Source organism: Polypterus senegalus, chromosome 17, assembly GCF_016835505.1.
Source record: "Polypterus senegalus isolate Bchr_013 chromosome 17, ASM1683550v1, whole genome shotgun sequence".
NCBI lineage: Eukaryota > Metazoa > Chordata > Cladistia > Polypteriformes > Polypteridae > Polypterus > Polypterus senegalus.
In genome coordinates, this window is record NC_053170.1 from 33,379,569 (window position 1) to 33,394,690 (window position 15,122).

At 41.6% G+C, this 15,122-nt stretch overlaps 1 protein-coding gene across 1 annotated transcript in view; it reads left to right on the forward strand.

Moving 5' to 3' along the window:
* LOC120517779 (exostosin-1c-like) overlaps nt 1-15,122 on the forward strand; it is a 496,489-nt gene that overhangs the window by 340,437 nt on the left and 140,930 nt on the right. The window lies entirely within an intron of this gene.

Consider the following 15,122-nt stretch of genomic DNA (forward strand, 5'->3'; position numbering starts at 1 on the left):
CTGTGTTTTAAACTTAAGTCAGTCAGTCATCATACAATACAATGCAATTTATTTTTGTAGAGCCCAAAATCCCACAAGAAGTGCCACAATGGTCTTAAACAAGCCCTGTCTCTTGACAGCCCCCCAGCCTTGACTCTCTTAGAAGACAAGGAAAAACTCCTGGAGGGGAAAAAAAATAGAAGAAACTTTGGGAAAGGCAGTTCAAAGAGAGACCCCCCTCCAGGTAGGTTGGGCGTGCAGTGGGTGTCAAAAAGAAGGGGAAAAATACAATACAATACACAGACCAGAATAATACAGTATAATCCAACCCGCTATATCCTAACACAGGGTCATGGGGGTCTGCTGGAGCCAATCCTAGCCAGCACAGCGCGCAAGCCAGGAAACAAACCCCAGGCAGGGCGCCAGCCCACCGCAGTTAAAGTGTTTTCTATAATTTTTTAAAAATACATAAGCCTATCCCAACATTTTATAATTGAAGCCATGGTGCACGGAGTACCACCTGAAAATAAAAGCTTCAAATATGTCAATTTTTCAGGCCAAGAAAGTTATCGAGCATTGATCCACATCTTGAGATTACTTGCACTGTAGAATAGCTTTTAGATGTATTTTTTTTTAACAGTAAACACTAATATTATGAGATGTTTCCATTTTAAAAGAAGACCACCTGTGTGTGCCACCTCAGCGCTTGTCTTCCTCACAATAACCTTTCACACCCCCTGTGAGTACTTTTTTCTCAAAAAAAACACATCACACTACATTTTTCCGGCCAAGTGCTTGGCGTTGTGTTAATTTACTTCTCTATTTTCTGTATTCTGAAGTCTAGACTATCACACAAGCAAAGAGAAACCACATCTTTATCTCAAGAAAAATAAGAAATATGCACTAAAATAATTATTTCCAGGTCCCTGTTGTTGTCACAAACGTGTCAGAAGCACAGAAGGCGTGTGTTCTGACTGGGCAGGAAAACAGATTACTAATTTCTTGAGTATTACCGGGAGATGTGTGCAAAAGGCAAAACAAAAAAATAAAATAAAACAAAACAAAACAAAGTGACCAAAACCAAGATGAGAGGCAAAAATCACAGTCAAAATTCAGACAAGAAGTTGTAAACTAGGAAAGACATAAACATTAATCACAAAGAGAACACAGTCAAGGTTTAGAAAGATTTATCCACAGATTGGATGAATCTCAGTGCAAATATTGACCTTTTACCCTGTCTGCTGATGAGCTCGAGGTCACGACCCCGGAGACCACTCCCCTAGAAACACGGGATAAGACCCTAACAACAGTGTGCAAAATGGCTTCCATTATAGGAAAAGGCTTTAAGACCCCAAGATTCAGCCCTGATCATGATGATATGTTTTCTTATATCAAACCTTTTTCCGGATACGTTTTTAGGCCTTTATTTCCCCATGGTGCCCCATGCCCCATGGTTTCCATTATAAAATGCCTGGCCAGGACAAATATTTTTAAAAATCTATAGAATATACTTATCTTTAGAACACAATACAGTATATCATTTTTTTGAAGATGTAACTTTGATTTGAAGAATACCGAACTTATCCTTAGGTACAATCAATGCAGTTTGACTTTCTGTACTGTATATAATATGTGTCTGAATAATACATATATTATTAAATGGTTCGGCCCACAGTGCTAGTACACCCATTGATTTTCTTAAAATGGTGTCACGTTACGGGATGTCAGATTTGCCAACTGATGGTCTTGTTGCTGGATTAAACAAATGAAAATCAAACGGCATGTCAAATGTAATGACTGCTGACTTTCCAGCACAGTTGTGCTCGTGCCTTTGTCTGACAAGTCATAACGTGCTGCCTTACAGAGCTGGTGTTGTACAAAGGGTTAATAGCGTGCTGTCTGACAAAGCCGGTGTTGTACAAAGGATTAATAGCGTGCTGCCTGACAGAGCCGGTGTTGTACGAAGGATTAATAGCGTGCTGCCTGACACAGCCGGTGTTGTACAAAGGGTTAATAGTGCGCTGCCTGACAGAGCCAGTGTTGTACAAAGGGTTAATAGTGTGCTGCCTGACAGAGCCAGTGTTGTACGAAGGGTTAATAACGTGCTGCCTGACAAAGCCAGTGTTGTACGAAGGGTTAATAGTGTGCTACCTGACAGAGCCAGTGTTGTACGAAGGGTTAATAGTGCGCTGCCTGACAGAGCCGGTGTTGTACAAAGGGTTAATAGTGTGCTGCCTGACAGAGCCGGTGTTGTACAAAGGTTTAATAGTGCACTGCCTGACAGAGCCGGTGTTGTACGAAGGTTTAATAGTGCACTGCCTGACAGAGCCAGTGTTGTACGAAGGGTTAATAGTGTGCTGCCTGACAGAGCCAGTGTTGTACGAAGGGTTAATAGGGCGCTGCCTGACAGAGCCGGTGTTGTACAAAGGGTTAATAGTGTGCTGCCTGACAGAGCCAGTGTTGTACGAAGGGTTAATAGTGCGCTGCCTGACAGAGCCGGTGTTGTACGAAGGGTTAATAACGTGCTGCCTGACAGAGCCAGTGTTGTACGAAGGGTTAATAGTGTGCTGCCTGACAGAGTCGGTGTTGTACAAAGGGTTAATAACGTGCTGCCTGACAGAGCCAGTGTTGTACAAAGGTTTAATAGTGCACTGCCTGACAGAGCCGGTGTTGTACGAAGGGTGTAAAGCTGTAGCAAGTTCAGCCGAAGTCTGTCATTTGGTTTCTTTTTCCATTCTGTTATGTGGTACATAAAACACAAGACCAGACAAATGAGCTTCTCTTCTGTTTCTCAGGTCTAAAACACCCACAACTCCTTATTTCTCATCACTGCATTACATGCACTGGACATCCAGAAGATTCATTGCAGGTACTTGTCCGCTCTCATGCACACAGAGCCCATCCCTACGACTAAAGGTTGATTTTGTTGGTGTGAGTCACTAGGAATGTCATACTTGACGTCTGGCCTTCACGAGAGTGTGCCGCCAACTGCCTCCGACTTGCTAAGATTATATAAATGACAACTACAACTGAAAATCGCTGGAAAAGTCATCAGATGTGACATGGCCCTAACCTGCTTATCCAGTTCAGGATCACATGGAGATAAGTGCCAATCCTGACAGCACTGGCTGCAAAGCAGGACCCAAACCTGAACAGGGTGCTAAGGTTGTTACTCTCCCATGACATTTGTACAAGACAGCAGGAAAGCACTGAACCTAAATTTCTCCTCTGTTAATGGTAACCCTTTATAAAATGAAGGCAGGGTGCAGCAATGTGAGGAGAAAACAAAGACGTCTAAAAGTCTACCTCTTCCAAAAATATAACATCAAATTTTTTGTAATGACAGCAGGTGGAAAGTTTGCCCTGAACACCAATATATGTCACACTCTAAGAATGCCGAGCCATAAATCAATCCCACAATGAATGTCATGTTTTGATGGAGCGTTACGATTACAGCGTACTCATTCTCCTTATAGCTGTGAATTACTGCCTGACAGATTTGTTGAACTGCACTTTTCGCCCTTTATGCACGTCCGGGATATTTTAACACAAAAATTATAAAAGTGCGCTTAGCCAGAACCTTCAAGTGAGCATATGTATGTATTTAATGATGTCTATGTTTTTGTTTGAGTGAACATTGTGATTTCTAAAATTTGGTGAGGTTTAATTTATATTATAATTGCAAAAGATAATAATGACAGAAAATAAAACCAGCAGGAAGGGAACGTCGTTTAAATAAATCCATCCACCCATCAGGTCAGCTTGAGCCCATCCCAGCAAGGCAGGAACAATCCATCGCAGGGTGAAAACACACACACACACACCCATGGGACAATACATATAACCTGCATCTAACCTCTTTGTGGGAGAAAACTGAAGAAGACCCACGCAGATGCAGGGCAAACATGCAAACTCCACACAGGGAGCCACCAGGGTGTGAAACTCTGTGTGAACTGTGATACTGTGCCACCCACCTGAAAATATTTAATGTGATTTTACAACACACTGAGATCAGGTCAGGTCAGGCTGGAGAGCATACACTGGTACAGCGCATTGCTGCACCCACCACACAACAGGATTCCGGTTGGCAACCCCCCAGGCAGACACAATGATATGTTAATATAAAGTGTAAGAAATACATTTTTTGAAAAGTAAGATGCTGGAAAAGACAAAAATCATTGAGCTTCTGTCTACCTGCATTGGGTTAGATGTGTGAACTTTTGTGCCAGGCTCTTTGACAACCCTCAGAAACTTGGCTGAAAAAGCCATCATCATTCAGTCACACTGGATAAATCAGACTTACTGTAACATTCTCAAAATCACATAATTCTGTTCAGAGTCAAAGGAAGCCCCATTGTATTGCAGCATCGTTGGGTGCAAGTCAGGAACCCTCACTGTCCGAGGCGTCATCACAGCCAACCTGATATCATATCAGTTGGGGCATTTGGGGATGAAGAAGATTTGTACTTAAGTTTAGTCAAAGCCATAAATGCAGAATCCTGTTTCAAAGTAGCCTGCTAGCTTCCCACAAGTTTAACCGAGTCAGAATTTATAATGATCAGCTGATTCTGTATTATCTGCTATCCCACCTAGTTTGGTGCCATCTGTAAACACAGCTTATATTGTCATCAAGATCATGTACAGGTAAGTGTATTAAAAAGAGATGAAGCCCCAGCACTGCCATCCAAGAGATACCACCTTCATCCTATTAACATGAGCTCTAGATAGATAGATAGATAGATAGATACTTTGTTAATCCCAAGGGGAAATTCACATAATCCAGCAGCAGCATACTGATAAAGAACAATATTAAATTAAAGAGTGATAAAAATGCAGGTAAAACAGACAATAACTTTGTACAATGTTAACGTTTACCCCCCCGAGTGGAATATTAAAAGTCGCATAGTGTGGAGGAGGAACGATCTCCTCAGTCTGTCAGTGGAGCAGGACGGTGACAGCAGTCTGTCGCTGAAGCTGCTCCTCTGCCTGGAGATGATCCTGTTCAGTGGATGCAGTGGATTCTTCATGATTGACAGGAGTTTGCTTAGTGCCCGTCGCTCTGCCACAGATGTTAAACTGTCCAGCTTCATTCCTACAATAGAGTCTGCCTTCCTCGCCAGTTTGTCCAGGCGTGAGGCGTCCTTCTTCTTTATGCTGCCTCCCCAGCACACCACCGCGTTGAAGAGGGCACTCGCCACAACCGTCTGGTAGAACATCTGCAGCATCTTATTGCAGATGTTGAAGGATGCCAGCCTTCTAAGGAAGTATAGTCGGCTCTGACCTTTCTTACACAGAGCATCTGTTCTGGCAGTCCAGTCCAAGTACTCTACTGCCTCCTCATGACATTTCATTTACCTTCTTGAACCCTCCGATGCATGCAATTATAGTCCTTACTTCACATCTCATTACACCAGTTAATATATCATTCCAGGGGAAGTTCTTGTTCTTTTAAAGGTAAATGTGAGGGTTGACTCCTAGTAGTACCAAAAATGCTGAGTGTTCCTCAAGAAAATGAGTCCTCTCAGTCCATTGTCTTATGGTGTATGTGCTAACCCCTGAGGCACTCAAGACCACCAGATCCATGTGAAAGAGTCTCAGGCCTCCTCTCCTTGTTTCTGTTTGCCCTCAGATCCATTATGAGCACTCACCTTGCAGCAGATGATTCATTTTCCATGCATCCATGCTCTCTCCACTAACCCTAATTTAGTTTAATTTTGCATGTTATCATGTGGCTATGATTGCTGATGTTCATGATACCTGAACTGTTTTTCAGAAGGTAGCTTTAATCATTCTGCACCTTGGACAAAACTGTTAAGTACGTAAAATGGGAATTTCATCAGACGTTATTATAAGATCATTTTCCCCAGCAACTTCCTAGAGTCCCTGATTGGCTGTAACATCCGGGAGTTGTTATTGCAATGCAACGGCTCAGCAGAAAAGAGAAATAAATGTGTTGCTTTTTGCTATAAAATGTACCTTAAAGACTTGCTGATTACGCAATGTGATGATCCAAAACACCTCCAGAGCGGGTTAGTTATGATTGTGTCCCACATTGCAGATGCACGTCTACCATTGCTTCCTTCCTAAGGCTCTTATATTTCTACAGAGGGGGCTCAACTAAGAAAATTGGGCAATTTAAGTACAGCACAGAAGCAAGAGTGTCTGTGAGTTGCTCTAGAAGCTTCACGAATCCCACTAGACAGACCCCGACCTTCAGGAATCTGAACAGTTGAGTGGGCGAAGATCTGATGAGCACCTGGAAATTAAGCTTCTCCAAATGTCTGCTTACTGCAGAATGCTGGCATCCACAATTAGATTATTTCTTGATCCTTGTTGTTTGCCAATGTGGTAGTTTGAAAGGTGGGGTAATAGGGGAGACAATTCAGGAAATCAAGAATAGCCTTTGATAGACATGAGGAAGAAGAGCTATGACAGGGACTTGCTCTTTCACCACAGACATGCCCGCCCACTTAGCCATCTCTATGAGAACTCTGACAGATGGCCACAATAAACAGAACGCAGGAGGCCAGTCCTGTGGGTTTCTGGTCCCTTGTTGAAACTTGCTAACGCCCAACAGAGAACTTTAATTCTGTCCTCTGTCTATAAACTCCGCCATCACAGGCTACTTCTCAGTCTCCTAAATTTTCCCAGTTACTCCAAATACCCAACCCCAACAACTCCGTTTTGAGTGCCAACTGCAAATGTATTAGGTTGTAGATCGTTTCTCGTGGTACACCAGTAGCAAGTCGGACATTTCAGAATTTAATCACAAAATAAGCTTTTATGGACAACCCTTGTAGGGGTCTTTAATGTATTGTTGATTAATGCTTTTATCTAAGGCAACTTGCCTCATCTGGACGTTTTCCTTTTTGTATGGTATTTCCTGTTTGGTGATTTCTGTATGTCAGTAACAACACTAGTATGGGGTCTGTGTCTTTAAACAGGCTTGCATGGATGCACAGGGAATTGTAGTATGTAGTTGTAGGCCCTATACATATAAAACCGGACGAGAAGAATGTAGTGGGACTTTTTGACTTTTCCATTATTTATCATCTTGATCGTCTGCAATGCCCACAAACCCTTTGTGAACTTGATATTCACAGCAGAAGAGGATTTTGCACGGCCATCAGATACAGGGATGGCGAAGGGCATTTCTTTCCCATTCTAGTCTGCAGTTGCTCTTTGTGGAGGAGATGTTCCTCAGAAGATCATTCACCTTTTGAACTCTGGTGGCAGGACTGTCTTACATTATCCATTTCTCCAAGAAGTTTACAAAAGGGGTTTATCCCATCACATCTTTCCTTCTAGTAACCATTGTTTGCGCTTCCAGATGCACACCCATCATTTACAGTAAGATGTTTGGGATTGTGTATATTGTCATGGGGGGCGTTTTTTGTATTTTCATTACCTTTTTGTGCTGTGTTTGTGAATAGTTATTGTGGAACGAGCTCCAGACACAAACAGGCGGACAACGTTTTGTCACCCAACACACACATCTTTATTTACACTATTTACAGTTTTACTTTAGTTCACAACTCAGTGCCTCTGCACCGAACCCCAAAGTCCAGGCCTTTCCTTCCAGTGCCTGCCTTCTTCGGGCCGCCTGCATTCTTCTCCAATAAAACTTCATCCACTCCTCACCTGACTTTAGTCATCGAATGAAGGAGACGGCCCCTTTAATACAAGCCTGGATGGGCTCCAGGTGCTTCCCGACATTCCTCCGCGGACACTCCCCTGTTTGGCGGAAGTGCCGGCTGCGCACCCAGAAGCCCTCCGGGTGTCACCAGTCTTCTTCCCCCCAGCACCTCCTGGTGTGGCGGAAGTGCTGTGGTCCAGGGCTCTTCAGGCACCAGGGCGCCCTCTGGCAGTGACCACGGGCCCCTACAGGGTTGAGCTTCCAAGCTCTGCATCCATGGTCCCCAGTGCAAACAGGGCAGTCGCCCCCTCGCGGTCCTCCTGAGCGTCCCGGCTGTGTACCACCCCCAGCCGTCCGCCACATTATATATATGACATGGAGCAGTTTATTCCCAAACTGAATTCATTGACTTAAGAGAACAACAGCAGAGTGCCCTGTTAGCTGAATTGGCTTCTGTGGCAATTTGTTCAAAGTTAGACTGTCCTTAGCTAAAGAAATAAAAAGAAATATATTCAAAAGAATTTAGAGAATGGCTTTATCAAAACCTCATGTAGTCCTATAGAGGCAGGGTTTTGAATTTGTGTTAAAAAAGATGGCAGGTTAAGATTGAGTATCGACTTTGATGGATTGAGTAGACCTGCAGTCAGGAGTAATGATCTTGTCACCATTGTATCCTCAGTGAGACTGAGTGCCTTACTGGGTTGCAGCTGATATGGAGGAACCTAAGGATGGTGAGTGACTCTGCCAAGAGGTTTATGGACTGCAAATGAAAGACCACTGTTACCTTTCAAGTTGGACAGCTTGTGCGACTCGCTACATATGATGTCTCTCTAAGGGTTGTCCCCTGTAAGTTGGCACCACTTTATATTGGCCTGTAAGCACAAAGTGGTCTGTCCCAGTGTCATGTAGTTTGAGCTTTCCTGCTCATTTCAAGATACATTCGACTCTTCCTATGTGTAGATTAAAGCCAATCTGTCACAGTCCTTATTATACCCCCAAGGCAACCCCTCCTTCTGTCATGGTAGAAGGTTCTGAAGAATCTGAAATTCAGCCTGTGCTTAATGCGTGTTGTCGTGGTACCAGGGTGGAATACTCAGTTCATTAGAATGGTTATGGTCCTGAATCATTCATGGGTGCGCTCTACTGATGTCCATACTTTACACCTGGCTCCTTTTCATGCTTGGTTCCCCCTGAAGCCTGATGGACACATTCGAAATCTACAACCCAGGAGGAGGCCTCTGTCGTGATTGGTGTTTTCTTATTAATCTTGTATGAGATTTCCTGAAGCATCCATTTTGAGGTTTTATTACCTGAACATTTCAATTCAAGAAGGGTTGCTAAAAAAGTTAAATCATTTTATCGTTATGCCACAGTGCCATTTTGTTCAGTTTCTGGTGCTGCCATTTTGAGAGGTTAATGACATTGGTTGTTATAAGAACCTTACTAGAATGCTTCAGTATTGTGTGACGTGTGAGCGATGGTATAAAGATCAGCACATGCATTTCTGGGGTATCCAACATTAGGATAATAACTATTTGTGTGGTTCTTTCGAAAAAGCTTTCACTGATTTTCAAACCTGCCTTTGGTGTTTTAGGTCTTTAGCTTTTGATGAACTTTTTGAACTTGAACTTTTGGTAACAACATCAGCTTGAATTTTTGAGTACATCTCATCTCCTTATCCTTTTCATTAAACATTCTCACTATCTCTTTCTGAGTATAGTGGGGGCATCCCTCCAGGTCCTAGATGAAAACCTGGACATGGCTATGGAGACCCACATTGAATCTAGAGATGAAGAATGGCTTGATAGATAGATAGATAGATAGATAGATAGATAGATAGATAGATAGATAGATAGATATGTATTTGTTCCAAGGAGGTTTTAATAAAAGAAAGTAAAAGAGGACTGGAGATGTCATTATTTGACAAATAGAAAGCAGATGAACGTTTTCAAGTTCGACGGAACGTATGGCCAATCTTGGTGAAGGAGTAGCCACGTTTTATTTTTTTTCATTACTTTTTTTGGAAACAAAACATTCTAACAGAGCACAAATCAATCAAACAAATGAAAGCACAGTAAGCTAGCAAGTACAAGAGTATGCGTCAGACACAGTCAATGATATGCAGCATTTCATCCACACCAGAACAAGAGACCTTAATGACTAGACAGCACCATCTAAAACAGTTTTTTGCACAAGATAAAACAGCCAGTAGAATAAAAAACACTGAACACCAGCCAGGCATGCTTACTTTAGGATTACATTTATGAGTTCTTGCCAAGATCTGAATAATCTTTAACGGATCCTCACAAACGTAATTTGATTTTTTCTGATTTAAGGTAATATAGAAAAATGCTTTCCCAATGATTTGTAGATGGTGGATTGTGAATCTTCATGCAAGTGCTATGGTATATTACTCATTTTTACAGCACATTTTAATCCCATTTGCTATTATGCCATCTATTTCTGTTAAGATCATTAGAAGTGATTTTAAATCTAAAATACACAAATTTTTAACCAGAACAGTTCAAGAGCAGAGTATTCACAAAACATGTGACCTGGCGATGCATGCGCTCGATGACATTGCTTACGTCTTTTTTAATGGATTTGCATATGCCACTGTGACAGTGCACATTGGCTCTACTGTCTCTGGCATCTCTTGGACCTGAAATAATCGATAGACATGAACCGAGATGAGCCAGGGCAAATGACGACACAAATAGTCTCAGCAAGTGTATGGTGCATAAATACAAAGAATCAAATAAATAAATAATCCAAATAAATAAATAAATCAATTAAATGCAGTGCTTTTCAAGTTGAGATAACATCTGCAATAAATGCAGTTATTTATTTATTTTTAAAATACCCAATGCCATGGACTCCTCTCATGACAGACACCCTTTGTTCATTTCTCCCCAGTGTTTAAATAATGTCATTTTTGATATTTTGTATATTCTTTGCCATTTTATTGTAGGTTGGAGTGACCCTTTAGGGAGAACATCTGTTGCAACATCTTAACATAATTTCAAGTAATATTAAGAAATTATGGTGCCCTGTCCAGTGGTACTTGCTGTCTACTGGTTGATGCTGCGAGATATGACTTCTAGCTACAGTTTGTCATTGGAACCCGATGGATCAGAAAAGTTTAGAGAACTAAGAAAAAAGTGAGAAACAGAGGCAAATCTTAATAATAAACAGCACTTTTAATTCTTGGGCACTCAGAGCAGCGGCCTGCTTCAGTTTAGTTAGTTTTATTTGTATGACACTCCATTTTGAGTTCTTTCTCTTGATTTGCTGTTGTTCCATGATGGATATCCTCTGCAGACCAAGGCCACAGGTGCTCCATTCCTGCATGCTATCTTGTTCCTTTTCCCCTATGACATTCACGATGGCAGTACCATTGTGAATGCACCCAGTCACTTCTTCCTAACACTCTGTCTTGCTGTCATATTTCTGCAATACTTTATTGGAATTATTGAAAAAGAAAGCAAGAAGGTTAATTGTACAATAAATAAGCACCCCTCTTTCCCCCCTTGCCTTCTCTATCCTTCTAACGGTCTATCTTTCTAACTCTCTATACACTCAGTCTCTTGGCTTTGCGTGTAGTAATGCTGACATTCCCTCCATCTTTTCATACTTCTCTTCTCTTCTCTCTCCCCGGCCCTATTGTTTTTCTCCCAAATAGTTTCAGGCCTCCAGTCTGTTTTATGATTCAATTATCCAAAGTATCAGAATATCATCTGGTTTAGAATGTCAGGGAAATGATTACTTAGATAATGGCAGCTGAGGCGCTGGAAGGGATATTTTTATTATCTTTTAAAGTACTTTGGGGGGTTGGACTAATGTGCTGAAACTTTTGTGCAACCATCTGGACAGCACTACTGTGCAAGACAGTGCAGTGAACAGCTTTGAGGGATCCTGTAGAGCCTGCTTTCAGTCAAGATGCCTTTATTATGTTAGAGGTTGGTAAATTTAACTTACATTTTATGGAAAACCCACATAGCTGAGGTGCTGAGCTATTCAGATTATGAAAGCCCCTTTATATAAATTTGGAGATTTTCCTGTCACTGACCTCAAGTTCAGCATGTCCAAGTTCTTCACCCCTCACCATGATTCGTATTGCTAATCCTGTGCCTGTGCTACCTTTTTGAATTCATGTGTCATCTTTCAGCTGTAAGTCTGCTAATATGGAAACATGCTGAGGGCTGAAATAAGGTAGATAAAAATTCTTTACACTGATTATTAGTACATTTCCCATTATTAGAGGGTTTTTTTATTATTATTATTTTATCATCTCATCTCATTTTCAAACCTGCCTAATCTAATTCAGTTTTCTAGGGACAGATCTTAACCTGGCAACACTGTGTGCACGGCAGAGCACAACCCTTAGAGGGCACTGATTCTCCTGCAGCACCAGGTCAGTTGGGGGTCACTCAAGTGCCAAGATGATAATCTAGGAAAACATTTCTTCATCCCTTGTTCTCATTCTTGATCACTGGTTCACTTTGGCAATAGTATACAAAGGCTTCAGTAAGTATATAAGGAATTTATTTAACAAACACATCCAGTGCAAGCTAAATGGCTGTAATAATGCATGGATGAATATCTTAATTTTCTGATCCTCAACAAGTTAGAAACTGACCAGCCCATTACTCAATTTTTCTGTTATTTTGTTTATTCATTCCTACTTTACTATGAATTATTAACCCATTTTTTCATTTAATTCTTGCATTTACATAACAAGCATACAGTACTGGTAATTTCAACCTTCTACTCTGATGTACACGTTCATTTTCTTTCCTATTTAAGAACATCAAAATCCTGTTGATGATAACAGCCAGTTCACTCCTAAGTAGTTCATTGTTTCCTATTAACAAAGTGTTTACAAACATTCCTGAATTGACATCTGTACAACGTCAATGGTTGGTATTTTGTTTTTTTGCGTAGAACTATTTTCTAATACAGTATTTACAAAGTTCTAAACCTTTAACGAACGTCTGTCTGAGTCCCTTGTTGTTTTCTTCTTGAAGACAGGGTTTTGAAGTAACATCTGGCAATCGCCTAATTTATTCCCTTTGTTAATTTGGAACACTTCATCCATGCAACCTCTTAATCTTCATTTTCTTATGATAAAAGATTCAGCATCTTCAACCCTTCAATCACACATGCATTATTGAATTGCCTTCTCTTCAGTAATTTCTTCCACTGCTACATTTCCTACAGTTCTGCATTGTTGGAAATGTACTTTGAAACAAGACCCACTGCCCTTCAACATGACCCGACATCATAAAGACTGTCCAAGTTTATTTCATTCAGGCTTTGCTGCCTTTCTTCAACATCTGAGCATCTGACATTACAGAATATTACTTTTTGAAAGGGTTGTTCTGTTTTTAAGACACAGTCAAATGTTTAGCATGAAATATCTGAACAAATTCTTTTTCTTTCTTTCTTTCTTTCTTTCTTTCTTTCTTTCTTTCTTTCTTTCTTTCTTTCTTTCTATTAGTCGGGTGGCTGCAGCGTTTTCTTCCAACCAGTTTCACAATCAATAAGTTATCAGATTAATCTCAATTCATTAACTGTTTGGTCTTTACCATCTCTTATTCTGCATTCAGACTAGATCATAAGAAATATGACAAACGAGAAGTGACCATTCAGTCCATCAAGCCAATAGTTAAGCTATCCCAAACGTTTCCCAAAAACACAGCAATGTGATTTTTAAGTTTAGAAGACATTTAGAAATAGTTGTATTCCAGCTACAGCTTGAAATACTTACCACTTTTGTGTTGTTTTCTTATTAATTCACTTTCTACTGTGTAGTTATTTTTATTTTAATAATGATGATTAACAACAAGCAGAGCAGACAACCCAGAATTGTAAAAAGGCTGCACCTACTTCAGCATCAGACCCTCTACCATGCTGGTTAGTAAATAATGGATTCATCAGAACACCTGAAGAAAAAGAAGAGAAATCATAATAATGATGAAAATCTTAATAATCAAGTAAAACAAACAAAAAAAAAACAATAAACAAGTGTCCCCATGTAAACATATGGGACAAAATTACTTGGTGCTTTGGTCGATGGAAGGAACTGCAGGTCCACAAGGTGAAATGTTGAGGCGACAACCCAGTCATCCCCATTTAACTGAAACAAAGGAGAAAACAAAAGATGGGCTTGATTGTGCCAAAACAAACAAAACAATCAGGGTCCTTGGCTCAGTGACCCTTCTTGCCTAATAAAGCTTCTTAAAACCATGGTGGGAAGGAGCTTTGGTTTGCAGTGCATTCTTGTAACGCGTGACTCCTCCTTCCAAGAACCTTGGGCTATGTAGCTGAAAGATTGGAAGGAGTGGAGTCAGTTGCCCTCACTGGTCATCTTCTCGGCACCGTAGAGTGAATAAAAGAGGATAAGGTTAGCGCCAGCACCCCCCTCTTGACCCTGGGTGGAAGTACATACTTCAGAAGAGCCTGCAGGATCGTCCACTGACACATCAGTTTGCTTAATTAGACTAGGAGTCCTTTTAATAACAGATGTTGGGTGGAACAAAAAGAGAACCTGTGCACTACATTTCATGCTATATATACTGTCTAGGGTATACTGTTAGGGGGTGCCTTGCAACCCAAACCCCTGACATGACTGGCAAGTCTAGTTCAGGTATAACAGAGCCATTTTTTTGTTTGTCACAATTATATTCTAACAAATCATAGCATGTAACTGTGATTTCACCCTCCTTCTCCACTTCCTCCCTACCTGGCGACTGACAGAGGAGGAGAGGTCTCTTTGAAAGCTGCACCTAGGAGTACTTCATGGCAAAGGCATATTCAGAAGCACTTCCACGTCATATAGATAAGGAGAGGGGAAAATGTTTTCCCCCAAAGTAGCTTCCTTCCACAGCTCCAAAGATCTGCAATGGGACTTCCCAGTGCAACTACAACTTCCAAATAGCTCTGCAGAATGCCAGTCAGGGGCACTTCGAAAGGTATGAGGCCATAGAAATCGGTGGGGAAACTTGCCACAGCAGGCAGCCCTGTATTGCATATCTATTATTATGGCTTCCCACCTGGGGAGGGTAGCACCATGCATTGCTGCCGGGTCACCACATCATCTGCATCTAACGTCACCATTTACAGTATATCCATTGTGGTGGACTGTCGGGGCCTTACCCAGCTGAGATGCCTCGATAATAGAAGGACCAGAGGAGAGAGCTTGTTCTGGACACTATCAATCCCAGAACACTGGAGGGCAGCCCCACTGGCCACGGGTTTGGAGCATGGAAGCTAAACCCTGCTGAGGCCTGTGGCCACTGCCAGGGTGCACCTGGACCTTTGCCTAGCCTTATTTAGCAGCACTTCTGCCACACCCGGAAGTGCTGCCGGAAGATGCCCTTTGGACTCCTAGAGTCCTTCTGGGTGTCCTATAAAATGAGCCAGCCTACACTACTCAAAAAGACAGAGTCAGGAGGAGGTGGACGAAGCTCGCCAGGAGAGGACTGCAGGTGAAGAAAGAGAGAGA